We start from the raw sequence: 16,486 nt of genomic DNA on the forward strand, positions 1-16,486 counted from the left end.
CGAGAGCAATGCAAATAATTTTTGCCAAACTTCATCTTTTAATCGGTTTAGTAGATTAAAATTGAATAACATGATTACAATGAAACTAATGTAAATGACGAATACCATACTAGTGACAATTAAAAAACTAGAACTTTAGAAAGATGAGTAATACTCTATTGTGGGTCGTTATTTTTGTCGGTATATTGTTGTTTCTTGTCCCTCTCTTTTACCTTCTTCCTTTTACGTTGAGAATTTTAATAATATATGGCCTTTTCAAAAAAAATCAAAATCATCTTGGTTAATATATATTTTGTTTTTCTTTTTATTGTTGTTGAATGATCAAATTTGTAATTTAGCCTAACTTTGGTATTGCTATCTTCAAGTTGCATTAACCGAATGACGTTTTTTGGTGATTTTGCATAAACTTTGTTTTTCTAGTGAAAAAAGAAAATTAAAAATATAATTGTAGAAGCTTTTTCGATTATCAGAGCCAGGTTTCAATCCTGGGACCTGTGGGTTATGGGCCCACCACGCTTTCGCTGCGCCACTCTGATTTGATGATTGTATTCTCCAATTTTTTACAAAGATCGCTAAATTCTAAAAAAGGAAGTGTTTCCAACATCAATATAGAGTTGCATCCTGGCTGATGACTTTATTAATGTCTTCACTGAATTAGAAAAAGATTCATTAACCACACATGAACTAAAATCCAAATTGTGAATTTATTTCAAATTTAATGTGTACACACCAATTTAAAAATAAAAAACATCTATATGAGTCATTTGACTTACGTCTTTCATCAAATCTTTCAAAAAGTTAATGGAACAATATTGTGCTAGATAAAGTAGCCATTTGGGATTATGAAACGCAACACATTTGTGTATATATTAGTTAATTTTTAAGGATCTTTTAGATGCTTTTGGTCCACTTTAATTTGGGTGATATTCAAGTGCGGTATAGATTAGTTGATTAAATGATTTAATTTATGATATGTTTATATAATTTAACTTAGTGTATAAGCTTTTGAATCCGATTTTCTATTGGACGTTGGTTTTGTATAAATATAACTTTCATTGGGTTACATATGTTACTTGAGTTTGTTTTCTTAGTAGATTATGAAGGATATCCGATCTCCCGAGTTCATGTTCGTTCAAAGCATCGCTATCATGCTCTATTTTTGTTTTGTTTGATGTTATCATTTTCGTTTCATCTTAGGTCATCCACAATAGTGCAATACCCACCGCCAACCGCTATAGTGATGCGCGTCACCTCATCACCACAACCTATCACTATGACCGTAGGATGCCTAGCACCCAAACACAACTCCACGTAGGTTCGCCAGATTAATAGTTTAATTACTGAAAGTTTTTTTATTTTTATTAACAGAAAGTTACAATAAATCAATAAAATGGTTGAAGTTGAACATTCTAAAATAAAAGAATAAAATAGAAAAAAACAATAAAAATAAAATTAATTTGTATATGCATGTTACCAGAGCAATGGAAATAATTTTGGCCAAACTTCAATTTTTAATCGGTTTAGTAGATTAAAATTGAATAACATGATTATAGTGAAACTAATGTAAATGACGAATACCATAATAGTGACAATTAAAAAACTAGAACTTTAGAAAGATGAATAATACTCTATTGTGGGTCGTTATTTTTGTTGGTATATTGTTGTTTCTTGTCCCTCTCTTTTACCTTGTTCCTTTTACGTTGAGAATTTTAATAATATATGGTCGTTTAAAAAAAAATTTAAAAAAATCTTGGTTAATATTTATTTTGTTGTAATTTTTATTGTTGTTGAATGATCGAATTTGTAATTTAGCCTAAATTTGGTATTGCTATCTTCAAGTTGCATTAACCGAAGGATATTTTTTGGTGATTTTGCGTAAACTTTGTTTCTGTAGTGAAAAAAGCAAATTAAAAATATAATTGTCGAAGATTCTTCGATTATCAGAGCCAAGTTTCGATCCTGGGACTTGTGGGTTATGGGCCCACCACGCCTCCGCTGCGCCACTCTGATTTGATGATTGTATTCTAAAATTTTTTACAAAGATCGCTAAGTTCTAAAAAATGAAGTGTTTCCAACATCAATATAGAGTGGCATCCTGGCGGATGACTCTATTAATGTCTTCACTGAATTACAAAGATTCATTAACCACACAAACTAAAATCCAAATTGTGAATTTATTTCAAATTTAATGTGTTTACACCAATTTTACAAACAAAAAATATCTATATGAGTCATTTGACCTACGTCCTTCATTAAATCTTTTAAAAAATTAATGGACCAATATTGTGCTTGATAAAGTAGCCATTTGGGATTATGAAACGCAACACATTTGTGTATATATTAGTTAATTTTTAAGGATCTTTTAGATGCTTTTGGTCCACTTTAATTTGGGTGATATTCAAGTGCGGTATAGATTAGTTGATTAAATGATTTAATTTATGATATGTTTATATAATTTAACTTAGTGTATAAGCTTTTGAATCCGATTTTCTATTGGACGTTGGTTTTGTATAAATATAACTTTCATTGGGTTACATGTGTTCCTTGAGTTTGTTTTCTTAGTAGATTATGAAGGATATCCCATCTCCCGAGTTCATGTTCGTTCCAACCATCGCTATCATGCTCTATTTTTGTTTTGTTTGATGTTATCATTTTCTTTTCATCTTAGGTCATTAACAATAGTGCAATACCCACCGCCAACCGCTATAGTGATGGGCGTCACCTCATCACCACAACCTAGCACTATGACCGTAGGATGCCTAGCACTGAAACACAACTCCACATAGGTTCGCCTGATTAATAGTTTAATTACTAGAAGTTTTATAATTTTTATTAAAAGAAAGTTACAAGAAATTAATAAAAGGGTTGATGTTGGACATTCTAAAATAAAAGAATAAAATAAAAAAACAATAAAAAATAAATGATTTGTATATGCATGTCACGAGAGCAATGCAAATAATTTTTGCCAAACTTCATCTGTTAATCGGTTTAGTAGATTAAAATTGAATAACATGATTACAATGAAACTAATGTAAATGACGAATACCATACTAGTGACAATTAAAAAACTAGAACTTTAGAAAGATGAGTAATACTCTATTGTGGGTCGTTATTTTTGTCGGTATATTGTAGTTTCTTGTCCCTCTCTTTTACCTTCTTCCTTTTACGTTGAGAATTTTAATAATATATGGCCTTTTTCAAAAAAAATCAAAATCATCTTGGTTAATATATATTTTGTTTTTCTTTTTATTGTTGTTGAATGATCAAATTTGTAATTTAGCCTAACTTTGGTATTGCTATCTTCAAGTTGCATTAACCGAATGACGTTTTTTGGTGATTTTGCATAAACTTTGTTTTTCTAGTGAAAAAAGAAAATTAAAAATATAATTGTAGAAGCTTTTTCGATTATCAGAGCCAGGTTTCAATCCTGGGACCTGTGGGTTATGGGCCCACCACGCTTTCGCTGCGCCACTCTGATTTGATGATTGTATTCTCCAATTTTTTACAAAGATCGCTAAATTCTAAAAAAGGAAGTGTTTCCAACATCAATATAGAGTTGCATCCTGGCTGATGACTTTATTAATGTCTTCACTGAATTAGAAAAAGATTCATTAACCACACATGAACTAAAATCCAAATTGTGAATTTATTTCAAATTTAATGTGTACACACCAATTTAAAAATAAAAAACATCTATATGAGTCATTTGACTTACGTCTTTCATCAAATCTTTCAAAAAGTTAATGGAACAATATTGTGCTAGATAAAGTAGCCATTTGGGATTATGAAACGCAACACATTTGTGTATATATTAGTTAATTTTTAAGGATCTTTTAGATGCTTTTGGTCCACTTTAATTTGGGTGATATTCAAGTGCGGTATAGATTAGTTGATTAAATGATTTAATTTATGATATGTTTATATAATTTAACTTAGTGTATAAGCTTTTGAATCCGATTTTCTAATGGACATTGGTTTTGTATAAATATAACTTTCATTGGGTTACATATGTTACTTGAGTTTGTTTTCTTAGTAGATTATGAAGGATATCCGATCTCCCGAGTTCATGTTCGTTCAAAGCATCGCTATCATGCTCTATTTTTGTTTTGTTTGATGTTATCATTTTCGTTTCATCTTAGGTCATTAACAATAGTGCAATACCCACCGCCAACCGCTATAGTGATGCGCGTCACCTCATCACCACAACCTATCACTATGACCGTAGGATGCCTAGCACCCAAACACAACTCCACGTAGGTTCGCCAGATTAATAGTTTAATTACTGAAAGTTTTTTTATTTTTATTAACAGAAAGTTACAATAAATCAATAAAATGGTTGAAGTTGAACATTCTAAAATAAAAGAATAAAATAGAAAAAAAACAATAAAAATAAAATTAATTTGTATATGCATGTTACCAGAGCAATGGAAATAATTTTGGCCAAACTTCAATTTTTAATCGGTTTAGTAGATTAAAATTGAATAACATGATTATAGTGAAACTAATGTAAATGACGAATACCATAATAGTGACAATTAAAAAACTAGAACTTTAGAAAGATGAGTAATACTCTATTGTGGGTCGTTATTTTTGTTGGTATATTGTTGTTTCTTGTCCCTCTCTTTTACCTTGTTCCTTTTACGTTGAGAATTTTAATAATATATGGTCGTTTAAAAAAAAAATTAAAACCATCTTGGTTAATATTTATTTTGTTGTTATTTTTATTGTTGTTGAATGATCGAATTTGTAATTTAGCCTAAATTTGGTATTGCTATCTTCAAGTTGCATTAACCGAAGGATATTTTTTGGTGATTTTGCGTAAACTTTGTTTCTGTAGTGAAAAAAGCAAATTAAAAATATAATTGTCGAAGATTCTTCGATTATCAGAGCCAAGTTTCGATCCTGGGACTTGTGGGTTATGGGCCCACCACGCCTCCGCTGCGCCACTCTGATTTGATGATTGTATTCTAAAATTTTTTACAAAGATCGCTAAGTTCTAAAAAATGAAGTGTTTCCAACATCAATATAGAGTGGCATCCTGGCGGATGACTCTATTAATGTCTTCACTGAATTACAAAGATTCATTAACCACACAAACTAAAATCCAAATTGTGAATTTATTTCAAATTTAATGTGTTTACACCAATTTTACAAACAAAAAATATCTATATGAGTCATTTGACCTACGTCCTTCATTAAATCTTTTAAAAAATTAATGGACCAATATTGTGCTTGATAAAGTAGCCATTTGGGATTATGAAACGCAACACATTTGTGTATATATTAGTTAATTTTTAAGGATCTTTTAGATGCTTTTGGTCCACTTTAATTTGGGTGATATTCAAGTGCGGTATAGATTAGTTGATTAAATGATTTAATTTATGATATGTTTATATAATTTAACTTAGTGTATAAGCTTTTGAATCCGATTTTCTATTGGACGTTGGTTTTGTATAAATATAACTTTCATTGGGTTACATGTGTTCCTTGAGTTTGTTTTCTTAGTAGATTATGAAGGATATCCCATCTCCCGAGTTCATGTTCGTTCCAACCATCGCTATCATGCTCTATTTTTGTTTTGTTTGATGTTATCATTTTCGTTTCATCTTAGGTCATTAACAATAGTGCAATACCCACCGCCAACCGCTATAGTGATGGGCGTCACCTCATCACCACAACCTAGCACTATGACCGTAGGATGCCTAGCACTGAAACACAACTCCACATAGGTTCGCCTGATTAATAGTTTAATTAGTAGAAGTTTTATAATTTTTATTAAAAGAAAGTTACAAGAAATCAATAAAAGGGTTGATGTTGGACATTCTAAAATAAAAGAATAAAATAAAAAAACAATAAAAAATAAATGATTTGTATATGCATGTCACGAGAGCAATGCAAATAATTTTTGCCAAACTTCATCTGTTAATCGGTTTAGTAGATTAAAATTGAATAACATGATTACAATGAAACTAATGTAAATGACGAATACCATACTAGTGACAATTAAAAAACTAGAACTTTAGAAAGATGAGTAATACTCTATTGTGGGTCGTTATTTTTGTCGGTATATTGTTGTTTCTTGTCCCTCTCTTTTACCTTCTTCCTTTTACGTTGAGAATTTTAATAATATATGGCCTTTTTCAAAAAAAATCAAAATCATCTTGGTTAATATATATTTTGTTTTTCTTTTTATTGTTGTTGAATGATCAAATTTGTAATTTAGCCTAACTTTGGTATTGCTATCTTCAAGTTGCATTAACCGAATGACGTTTTTTGGTGATTTTGCATAAACTTTGTTTTTCTAGTGAAAAAAGAAAATTAAAAATATAATTGTAGAAGCTTTTTCGATTATCAGAGCCAGGTTTCAATCCTGGGACCTGTGGGTTATGGGCCCACCACGCTTTCGCTGCGCCACTCTGATTTGATGATTGTATTCTCCAATTTTTTACAAAGATCGCTAAATTCTAAAAAAGGAAGTGTTTCCAACATCAATATAGAGTTGCATCCTGGCTGATGACTTTATTAATGTCTTCACTGAATTAGAAAAAGATTCATTAACCACACATGAACTAAAATCCAAATTGTGAATTTATTTCAAATTTAATGTGTACACACCAATTTAAAAATAAAAAACATCTATATGAGTCATTTGACTTACGTCTTTCATCAAATCTTTCAAAAAGTTAATGGAACAATATTGTGCTAGATAAAGTAGCCATTTGGGATTATGAAACGCAACACATTTGTGTATATATTAGTTAATTTTTAAGGATCTTTTAGATGCTTTTGGTCCACTTTAATTTGGTTGATATTCAAGTGCGGTATATATTAGTTGATTAAATGATTTAATTTATGATATGTTTATATAATTTAACTTAGTGTATAAGCTTTTGAATCCGATTTTCTATTGGACGTTGGTATTGTATAAATATAACTTTCATTGGGTTACATATGTTACTTGAGTTTGTTTTCTTAGTAGATTATGAAGGATATCCGATCTCCCGAGTTCATGTTCGTTCAAAGCATCGCTATCATGCTCTATTTTTGTTTTGTTTGATGTTATCATTTTCGTTTCATCTTAGGTCATCCACAATAGTGCAATACCCACCGCCAACCGCTATAGTGATGCGCGTCACCTCATCACCACAACCTATCACTATGACCGTAGGATGCCTAGCACCCAAACACAACTCCACGTAGGTTCGCCAGATTAATAGTTTAATTACTGAAAGTTTTTTTATTTTTATTAACAGAAAGTTACAATAAATCAATAAAATGGTTGAAGTTGAACATTCTAAAATAAAAGAATAAAATAGAAAAAAACAATAAAAATAAAATTAATTTGTATATGCATGTTACCAGAGCAATGGAAATAATTTTGGCCAAACTTCAATTTTTAATCGGTTTAGTAGATTAAAATTGAATAACATGATTATAGTGAAACTAATGTAAATGACGAATACCATAATAGTGACAATTAAAAAACTAGAACTTTAGAAAGATGAATAATACTCTATTGTGGGTCGTTATTTTTGTTGGTATATTGTTGTTTCTTGTCCCTCTCTTTTACCTTGTTCCTTTTACGTTGAGAATTTTAATAATATATGGTCGTTTAAAAAAAAATTTAAAACCATCTTGGTTAATATTTATTTTGTTGTTATTTTTATTGTTGTTGAATGATCGAATTTGTAATTTAGCCTAAATTTGGTATTGCTATCTTCAAGTTGCATTAACCGAAGGATATTTTTTGGTGATTTTGCGTAAACTTTGTTTCTGTAGTGAAAAAAGCAAATTAAAAATATAATTGTCGAAGATTCTTCGATTATCAGAGCCAAGTTTCGATCCTGGGACTTGTGGGTTATGGGCCCACCACGCCTCCGCTGCGCCACTCTGATTTGATGATTGTATTCTAAAATTTTTTACAAAGATCGCTAAGTTCTAAAAAATGAAGTGTTTCCAACATCAATATAGAGTGGCATCCTGGCGGATGACTCTATTAATGTCTTCACTGAATTACAAAGATTCATTAACCACACAAACTAAAATCCAAATTGTGAATTTATTTCAAATTTAATGTGTTTACACCAATTTTACAAACAAAAAATATCTATATGAGTCATTTGACCTACGTCCTTCATTAAATCTTTTAAAAAATTAATGGACCAATATTGTGCTTGATAAAGTAGCCATTTGGGATTATGAAACGCAACACATTTGTGTATATATTAGTTAATTTTTAAGGATCTTTTAGATGCTTTTGGTCCACTTTAATTTGGGTGATATTCAAGTGCGGTATAGATTAGTTGATTAAATGATTTAATTTATGATATGTTTATATAATTTAACTTAGTGTATAAGCTTTTGAATCCGATTTTCTATTGGACGTTGGTTTTGTATAAATATAACTTTCATTGGGTTACATGTGTTCCTTGAGTTTGTTTTCTTAGTAGATTATGAAGGATATCCCATCTCCCGAGTTCATGTTCGTTCCAACCATCGCTATCATGCTCTATTTTTGTTTTGTTTGATGTTATCATTTTCGTTTCATCTTAGGTCATTAACAATAGTGCAATACCCACCGCCAACCGCTATAGTGATGGGCGTCACCTCATCACCACAACCTAGCACTATGACCGTAGGATGCCTAGCACTGAAACACAACTCCACATAGGTTCGCCTGATTAATAGTTTAATTAGTAGAAGTTTTATAATTTTTATTAAAAGAAAGTTACAAGAAATTAATAAAAGGGTTGATGTTGGACATTCTAAAATAAAAGAATAAAATAAAAAAACAATAAAAAATAAATGATTTGTATATGCATGTCACGAGAGCAATGCAAATAATTTTTGCCAAACTTCATCTGTTAATCGGTTTAGTAGATTAAAATTGAATAACATGATTACAATGAAACTAATGTAAATGACGAATACCATACTAGTGACAATTAAAAAACTAGAACTTTAGAAAGATGAGTAATACTCTATTGTGGGTCGTTATTTTTGTCGGTATATTGTAGTTTCTTGTCCCTCTCTTTTACCTTCTTCCTTTTACGTTGAGAATTTTAATAATATATGGCCTTTTTCAAAAAAAATCAAAATCATCTTGGTTAATATATATTTTGTTTTTCTTTTTATTGTTGTTGAATGATCAAATTTGTAATTTAGCCTAACTTTGGTATTGCTATCTTCAAGTTGCATTAACCGAATGACGTTTTTTGGTGATTTTGCATAAACTTTGTTTTTCTAGTGAAAAAAGAAAATTAAAAATATAATTGTAGAAGCTTTTTCGATTATCAGAGCCAGGTTTCAATCCTGGGACCTGTGGGTTATGGGCCCACCACGCTTTCGCTGCGCCACTCTGATTTGATGATTGTATTCTCCAATTTTTTACAAAGATCGCTAAATTCTAAAAAAGGAAGTGTTTCCAACATCAATATAGAGTTGCATCCTGGCTGATGACTTTATTAATGTCTTCACTGAATTAGAAAAAGATTCATTAACCACACATGAACTAAAATCCAAATTGTGAATTTATTTCAAATTTAATGTGTACACACCAATTTAAAAATAAAAAACATCTATATGAGTCATTTGACTTACGTCTTTCATCAAATCTTTCAAAAAGTTAATGGAACAATATTGTGCTAGATAAAGTAGCCATTTGGGATTATGAAACGCAACACATTTGTGTATATATTAGTTAATTTTTAAGGATCTTTTAGATGCTTTTGGTCCACTTTAATTTGGTTGATATTCAAGTATGGTATATATTAGTTGATTGAATGATTTAATTTATGATGTGTTTATATGATTTAACTTAGTGTATAAGCTTTTGAATCCGATTTTCTAATGGACATTGGTATTGTATAAATATAACTTTCATTGGGTTACATATGTTACTTGAGTTTGTTTTCTTAGTAGATTATGAAGGATATCCGATCTCCCGAGTTCATGTTCGTTCAAAGCATCGCTATCATGCTCTATTTTTGTTTTGTTTGATGTTATCATTTTCGTTTCATCTTAGGTCATCCACAATAGTGCAATACCCACCGCCAACCGCTATAGTGATGCGCGTCACCTCATCACCACAACCTATCACTATGACCGTAGGATGCCTAGCACCCAAACACAACTCCACGTAGGTTCGCCAGATTAATAGTTTAATTACTGAAAGTTTTTTTATTTTTATTAACAGAAAGTTACAATAAATCAATAAAATGGTTGAAGTTGAACATTCTAAAATAAAAGAATAAAATAGAAAAAAACAATAAAAATAAAATTAATTTGTATATGCATGTTACCAGAGCAATGGAAATAATTTTGGCCAAACTTCAATTTTTAATCGGTTTAGTAGATTAAAATTGAATAACATGATTATAGTGAAACTAATGTAAATGACGAATACCATAATAGTGACAATTAAAAAACTAGAACTTTAGAAAGATGAATAATACTCTATTGTGGGTCGTTATTTTTGTTGGTATATTGTTGTTTCTTGTCCCTCTCTTTTACCTTGTTCCTTTTACGTTGAGAATTTTAATAATATATGGTCGTTTAAAAAAAAATTTAAAACCATCTTGGTTAATATTTATTTTGTTGTTATTTTTATTGTTGTTGAATGATCGAATTTGTAATTTAGCCTAAATTTGGTATTGCTATCTTCAAGTTGCATTAACCGAAGGATATTTTTTGGTGATTTTGCGTAAACTTTGTTTCTGTAGTGAAAAAAGCAAATTAAAAATATAATTGTCGAAGATTCTTCGATTATCAGAGCCAAGTTTCGATCCTGGGACTTGTGGGTTATGGGCCCACCACGCCTCCGCTGCGCCACTCTGATTTGATGATTGTATTCTAAAATTTTTTACAAAGATCGCTAAGTTCTAAAAAATGAAGTGTTTCCAACATCAATATAGAGTGGCATCCTGGCGGATGACTCTATTAATGTCTTCACTGAATTACAAAGATTCATTAACCACACAAACTAAAATCCAAATTGTGAATTTATTTCAAATTTAATGTGTTTACACCAATTTTACAAACAAAAAATATCTATATGAGTCATTTGACCTACGTCCTTCATTAAATCTTTTAAAAAATTAATGGACCAATATTGTGCTTGATAAAGTAGCCATTTGGGATTATGAAACGCAACACATTTGTGTATATATTAGTTAATTTTTAAGGATCTTTTAGATGCTTTTGGTCCACTTTAATTTGGGTGATATTCAAGTGCGGTATAGATTAGTTGATTAAATGATTTAATTTATGATATGTTTATATAATTTAACTTAGTGTATAAGCTTTTGAATCCGATTTTCTATTGGACGTTGGTTTTGTATAAATATAACTTTCATTGGGTTACATGTGTTCCTTGAGTTTGTTTTCTTAGTAGATTATGAAGGATATCCCATCTCCCGAGTTCATGTTCGTTCCAACCATCGCTATCATGCTCTATTTTTGTTTTGTTTGATGTTATCATTTTCTTTTCATCTTAGGTCATTAACAATAGTGCAATACCCACCGCCAACCGCTATAGTGATGGGCGTCACCTCATCACCACAACCTAGCACTATGACCGTAGGATGCCTAGCACTGAAACACAACTCCACATAGGTTCGCCTGATTAATAGTTTAATTACTAGAAGTTTTATAATTTTTATTAAAAGAAAGTTACAAGAAATCAATAAAAGGGTTGATGTTGGACATTCTAAAATAAAAGAATAAAATAAAAAAACAATAAAAAATAAATGATTTGTATATGCATGTCACGAGAGCAATGCAAATAATTTTTGCCAAACTTCATCTGTTAATCGGTTTAGTAGATTAAAATTGAATAACATGATTACAATGAAACTAATGTAAATGACGAATACCATACTAGTGACAATTAAAAAACTAGAACTTTAGAAAGATGAGTAATACTCTATTGTGGGTCGTTATTTTTGTTGGTATATTGTTGTTTCTTGTCGCTCTCGTTTACCTTGTTCCTTTTACGTTAAGAGTTTAAATAATATATGGCCTTTTTCAAAAAAAAAATCTAAATCATCTTGGTTAATATATATTTTGTTTTTCTTTTTATTGTTGTTGAATGATCGAATTTGTAATTTAGCCTAACTTTGGTATTGCTATCTTCAAGTTGCATTAACTGAATGACGTTTTTTGGTGATTTTGCATAAACTTTGTTTCTGTAGTGAAAAAAGCAAATTAAAAATATAATTGTAGAAGCTTCTTCGATTATCAGAGCCAGGTTTCAATCCTGGGACCTGTGGGTTATGGGCCCCCCACGCTTTCGCTGCGCCACTCTGATTTGATGATTGTATTCTTCAATTTTTTACAAAGATCGCTAAATTCTAAAAAAGGAAGTGTTTCCAACATCAATATAGAGTTGCATCCTGGCCAATGACTTTATTAATGTCTTCACTGAATTAGAAAAAGATTCATTAACCACACATGAACTAAAATCCAAATTGTGAATTTATTACAAATTTAATGTGTACACACCAATTTGAAAAATAAAAAACATCTATATGAGTCATTTGACTTACGTCTTTCATCAAATCTTTCAAAAAGTTAATGGAACAATATTGTGCTAGATAAAGTAGCCATTTGGGATTATGAACGCAACACATTTGTGTATATATTAGTTAATTTTTAAGGATCTTTTAGATGCTTTTGCTCCACTTTAATTTGGTTGATATTCAAGTATGGTATATATTAGTTGATTGAATTATTTAATTTATGATGTGTTTATATGATTTAACTTAGTGTATAAGCTTTTGAATCCGATTTTCTAATGGACATTGGTTTTGTATAAATATAACTTTCATTGGGTTACATGTGTTACTTGAGTTTGTTTTCTTAGTAGATTATGAAGGATATCCGATCTCCCGAGTTCATGTTCGTTCAAAGCATCGCTATCATGCTCTATTTTTGTTTTGTTTGATGTTATCATTTTTGTTTCATCTTAGGTCATCCACAATAGTGCAATACCCACCGCCAACCGCTATAGTGATGCGCGTCACCTCATCACCACAACCTATCACTATGACCGTAGGATGCCTAGCACCCAAACACAACTCCACGTAGGTTCACCAGATTAATAGTTTAATTACTGAAAGTTTTTTCATTTTTCTTAACAGAAAGTTACAATAAATCAATAAAATGGTTGAAGTTGAACATTCTAAAATAAAAGAATAAAATAGAAAAAAACAATAAAAATAAAATTAATTTGTATATGCATGTTACGAGAGCAATGGAAATAATTTTGGCCAAACTTCAATTTTTAATCGGTTTAGTAGATTAAAATTGAATAACATGATTATAGTGAAACTAATGTAAATGACGAATACCATAATAGTGACAATTAAAAAACTAGAACTTTAGAAAGATGAATAATACTCTATTGTGGGTCGTTATTTTTGTTGGTATATTGTTGTTTCTTGTCCCTCTCTTTTACCTTGTTCCTTTTACGTTGAGAATTTTAATAATATATGGTCGTTTAAAAAAAAATTTAAAACCATCTTGGTTAATATTTATTTTGTTGTTATTTTTATTGTTGTTGAATGATCGAATTTGTAATTTAGCCTAAATTTGGTATTGCAATCTTCAAGTTGCATTAACCGAAGGATATTTTTTGGTGATTTTGCGTAAACTTTGTTTCTGTAGTGAAAAAAGCAAATTAAAAATATAATTGTCGAAGCTTCTTCGATTATCAGAGCCAAGTTTCGATCCTGGGACTTGTGGGTTATGGGCCCACCACGCTTCCGCTGCGCCACACTGATTTGATGATTGTATTCTCCAATTTTTTACAAAGATCGCTAAATTCTAAAAAAGGAAGTGTTTCGAACATCAATATAGAGTTGCATCCTGGCCGATGACTTTATTAATGTCTTCACTGAATTAGAAAGATTCATTAACCACACATGAGCAAAAATCCAAATTGTGAATTTATTTCAAATTTAATGTGTACACACCAATTTTACAAACAAAAAATATCTATATGAGTCATTTGACCTACGTCGTTCATTAAATCTTTTAAAAAATTAATGGACCAATATTGTGCTAGATAAAGTAGCCATTTGGGATTATGAAACGCAACACATTTGTGTATATATTAGTTAATTTTTAAGGATCTTTTAGATGCTTTTGGTCCACTTTAATTTGGGTGATATTCAAGTGCGGTATAGATTAGTTGATTAAATGATTTAATTTATGATATGTTTATATAATTTAACTTAGTGTATAAGCTTTTGAATCCGATTTTCTATTGGACGTTGGTTTTGTATAAATATAACTTTCATTGGGTTACATGTGTTCCTTGAGTTTGTTTTCTTAGTAGATTATGAAGGATATCCCATCTCCCGAGTTCATGTTCGTTCCAACCATCGCTATCATGCTCTATTTTTGTTTTGTTTGATGTTATCATTTTCGTTTCATCTTAGGTCATTAACAATAGTGCAAGACCCACCGCCAACCGCTATAGTGATGGGCGTCACCTCATCACCACAACCTAGCACTATGACCGTAGGATGCCTAGCACTGAAACACAACTCCACATAGGTTCGCCTGATTAATAGTTTAATTACTAGAAGTTTTATAATTTTTATTAAAAGAAAGTTACAAGAAATCAATAAAAGGGTTGATGTTGGACATTCTAAAATAAAAGAATAAAATAAAAAAACAATAAAAAATAAATGATTTGTATATGCATGTCACGAGAGCAATGCAAATAATTTTTGCCAAACTTCATCTGTTAATCGGTTTAGTAGATTAAAATTGAATAACATGATTACAATGAAACTATTGTAAATGACGAATACCATACTAGTGACAATTAAAAAACTAGAACTTTAGAAAGATGAGTAATACTCTATTGTGGGTCGTTATTTTTGTTGGTATATTGTTGTTTCTTGTCCCTCTCGTTTACCTTGTTCCTTTTAGGTTAAGAGTTTAAATAATATATGGCCTTTTTCAAAAAAAAAATCTAAATCATCTTGGTTAATATATATTTTGTTTTTCTTTTTATTGTTGTTGAATGATCGAATTTGTAATTTAGCCTAACTTTGGTATTGCTATCTTCAAGTTGCATTAACTGAATGACGTTTTTTGGTGATTTTGCATAAACTTTGTTTCTGTAGTGAAAAAAGCAAATTAAAAATATAATTGTAGAAGCTTCTTCGATTATCAGAGCCAGGTTTCAATCCTGGGACCTGTGGGTTATGGGCCCCCCACGCTTTCGCTGCGCCACTCTGATTTGATGATTGTATTCTTCAATTTTTTACAAAGATCGCTAAATTCTAAAAAAGGAAGTGTTTCCAACATCAATATAGAGTTGCATCCTGGCCAATGACTTTATTAATGTCTTCACTGAATTAGAAAAAGATTCATTAACCACACATGAACTAAAATCCAAATTGTGAATTTATTTCAAATTTAATGTGTACACACCAATTTGAAAAATAAAAAACATCTATATGAGTCATTTGACTTACGTCTTTCATCAAATCTTTCAAAAAGTTAATGGAACAATATTGTGCTAGATAAAGTAGCCATTTGGGATTATGAACGCAACACATTTGTGTATATATTAGTTAATTTTTAAGGATCTTTTAGATGCTTTTGCTCCACTTTAATTTGGTTGATATTCAAGTATGGTATATATTAGTTGATTGAATTATTTAATTTATGATGTGTTTATATGATTTAACTTAGTGTATAAGCTTTTGAATCCGATTTTCTAATGGACATTGGTTTTGTATAAATATAACTTTCATTGGGTTACATGTGTTACTTGAGTTTGTTTTCTTAGTAGATTATGAAGGATATCCGATCTCCCGAGTTCATGTTCGTTCAAAGCATCGCTATCATGCTCTATTTTTGTTTTGTTTGATGTTATCATTTTCGTTTCATCTTAGGTCATCCACAATAGTGCAATACCCACCGCCAACCGCTATAGTGATGCGCGTCACCTCATCACCACAACCTATCACTATGACCGTAGGACGCCTAGCACCCAAACACAACTCCACGTAGGTTCACCAGATTAATAGTTTAATTACTGAAAGTTTTTTCATTTTTCTTAACAGAAAGTTACAATAAATCAATAAAATGGTTGAAGTTGAACATTCTAAAATAAAAGAATAAAATAGAAAAAAACAATAAAAATAAAATTAATTTGTATATGCATGTTACGAGAGCAATGGAAATAATTTTGGCCAAACTTCAATTTTTAATCGGTTTAGTAGATTAAAATTGAATCACATGATTATAGTGAAACTAATGTAAATGACGAATACCATAATAGTGACAATTAAAAAACTAGAACTTTAGAAAGATGAATAATACTCTATTGTGGGTCGTTATTTTTGTTGGTATATTGTTGTTTCTTGTCCCTCTCTTTTACCTTGTTCCTTTTACGTTGAGAATTTTAATAATATATGGTCGTTTAAAAAAAAATTTAAAACCATCTTGGTTAATATTTATTTTG

This window comes from Lactuca serriola, chromosome 8, assembly GCF_051521515.1.
Source record: "Lactuca serriola cultivar US96UC23 chromosome 8, Lser_US96UC23_V15, whole genome shotgun sequence".
Classification (NCBI taxonomy): domain Eukaryota; kingdom Viridiplantae; phylum Streptophyta; class Magnoliopsida; order Asterales; family Asteraceae; genus Lactuca; species Lactuca serriola.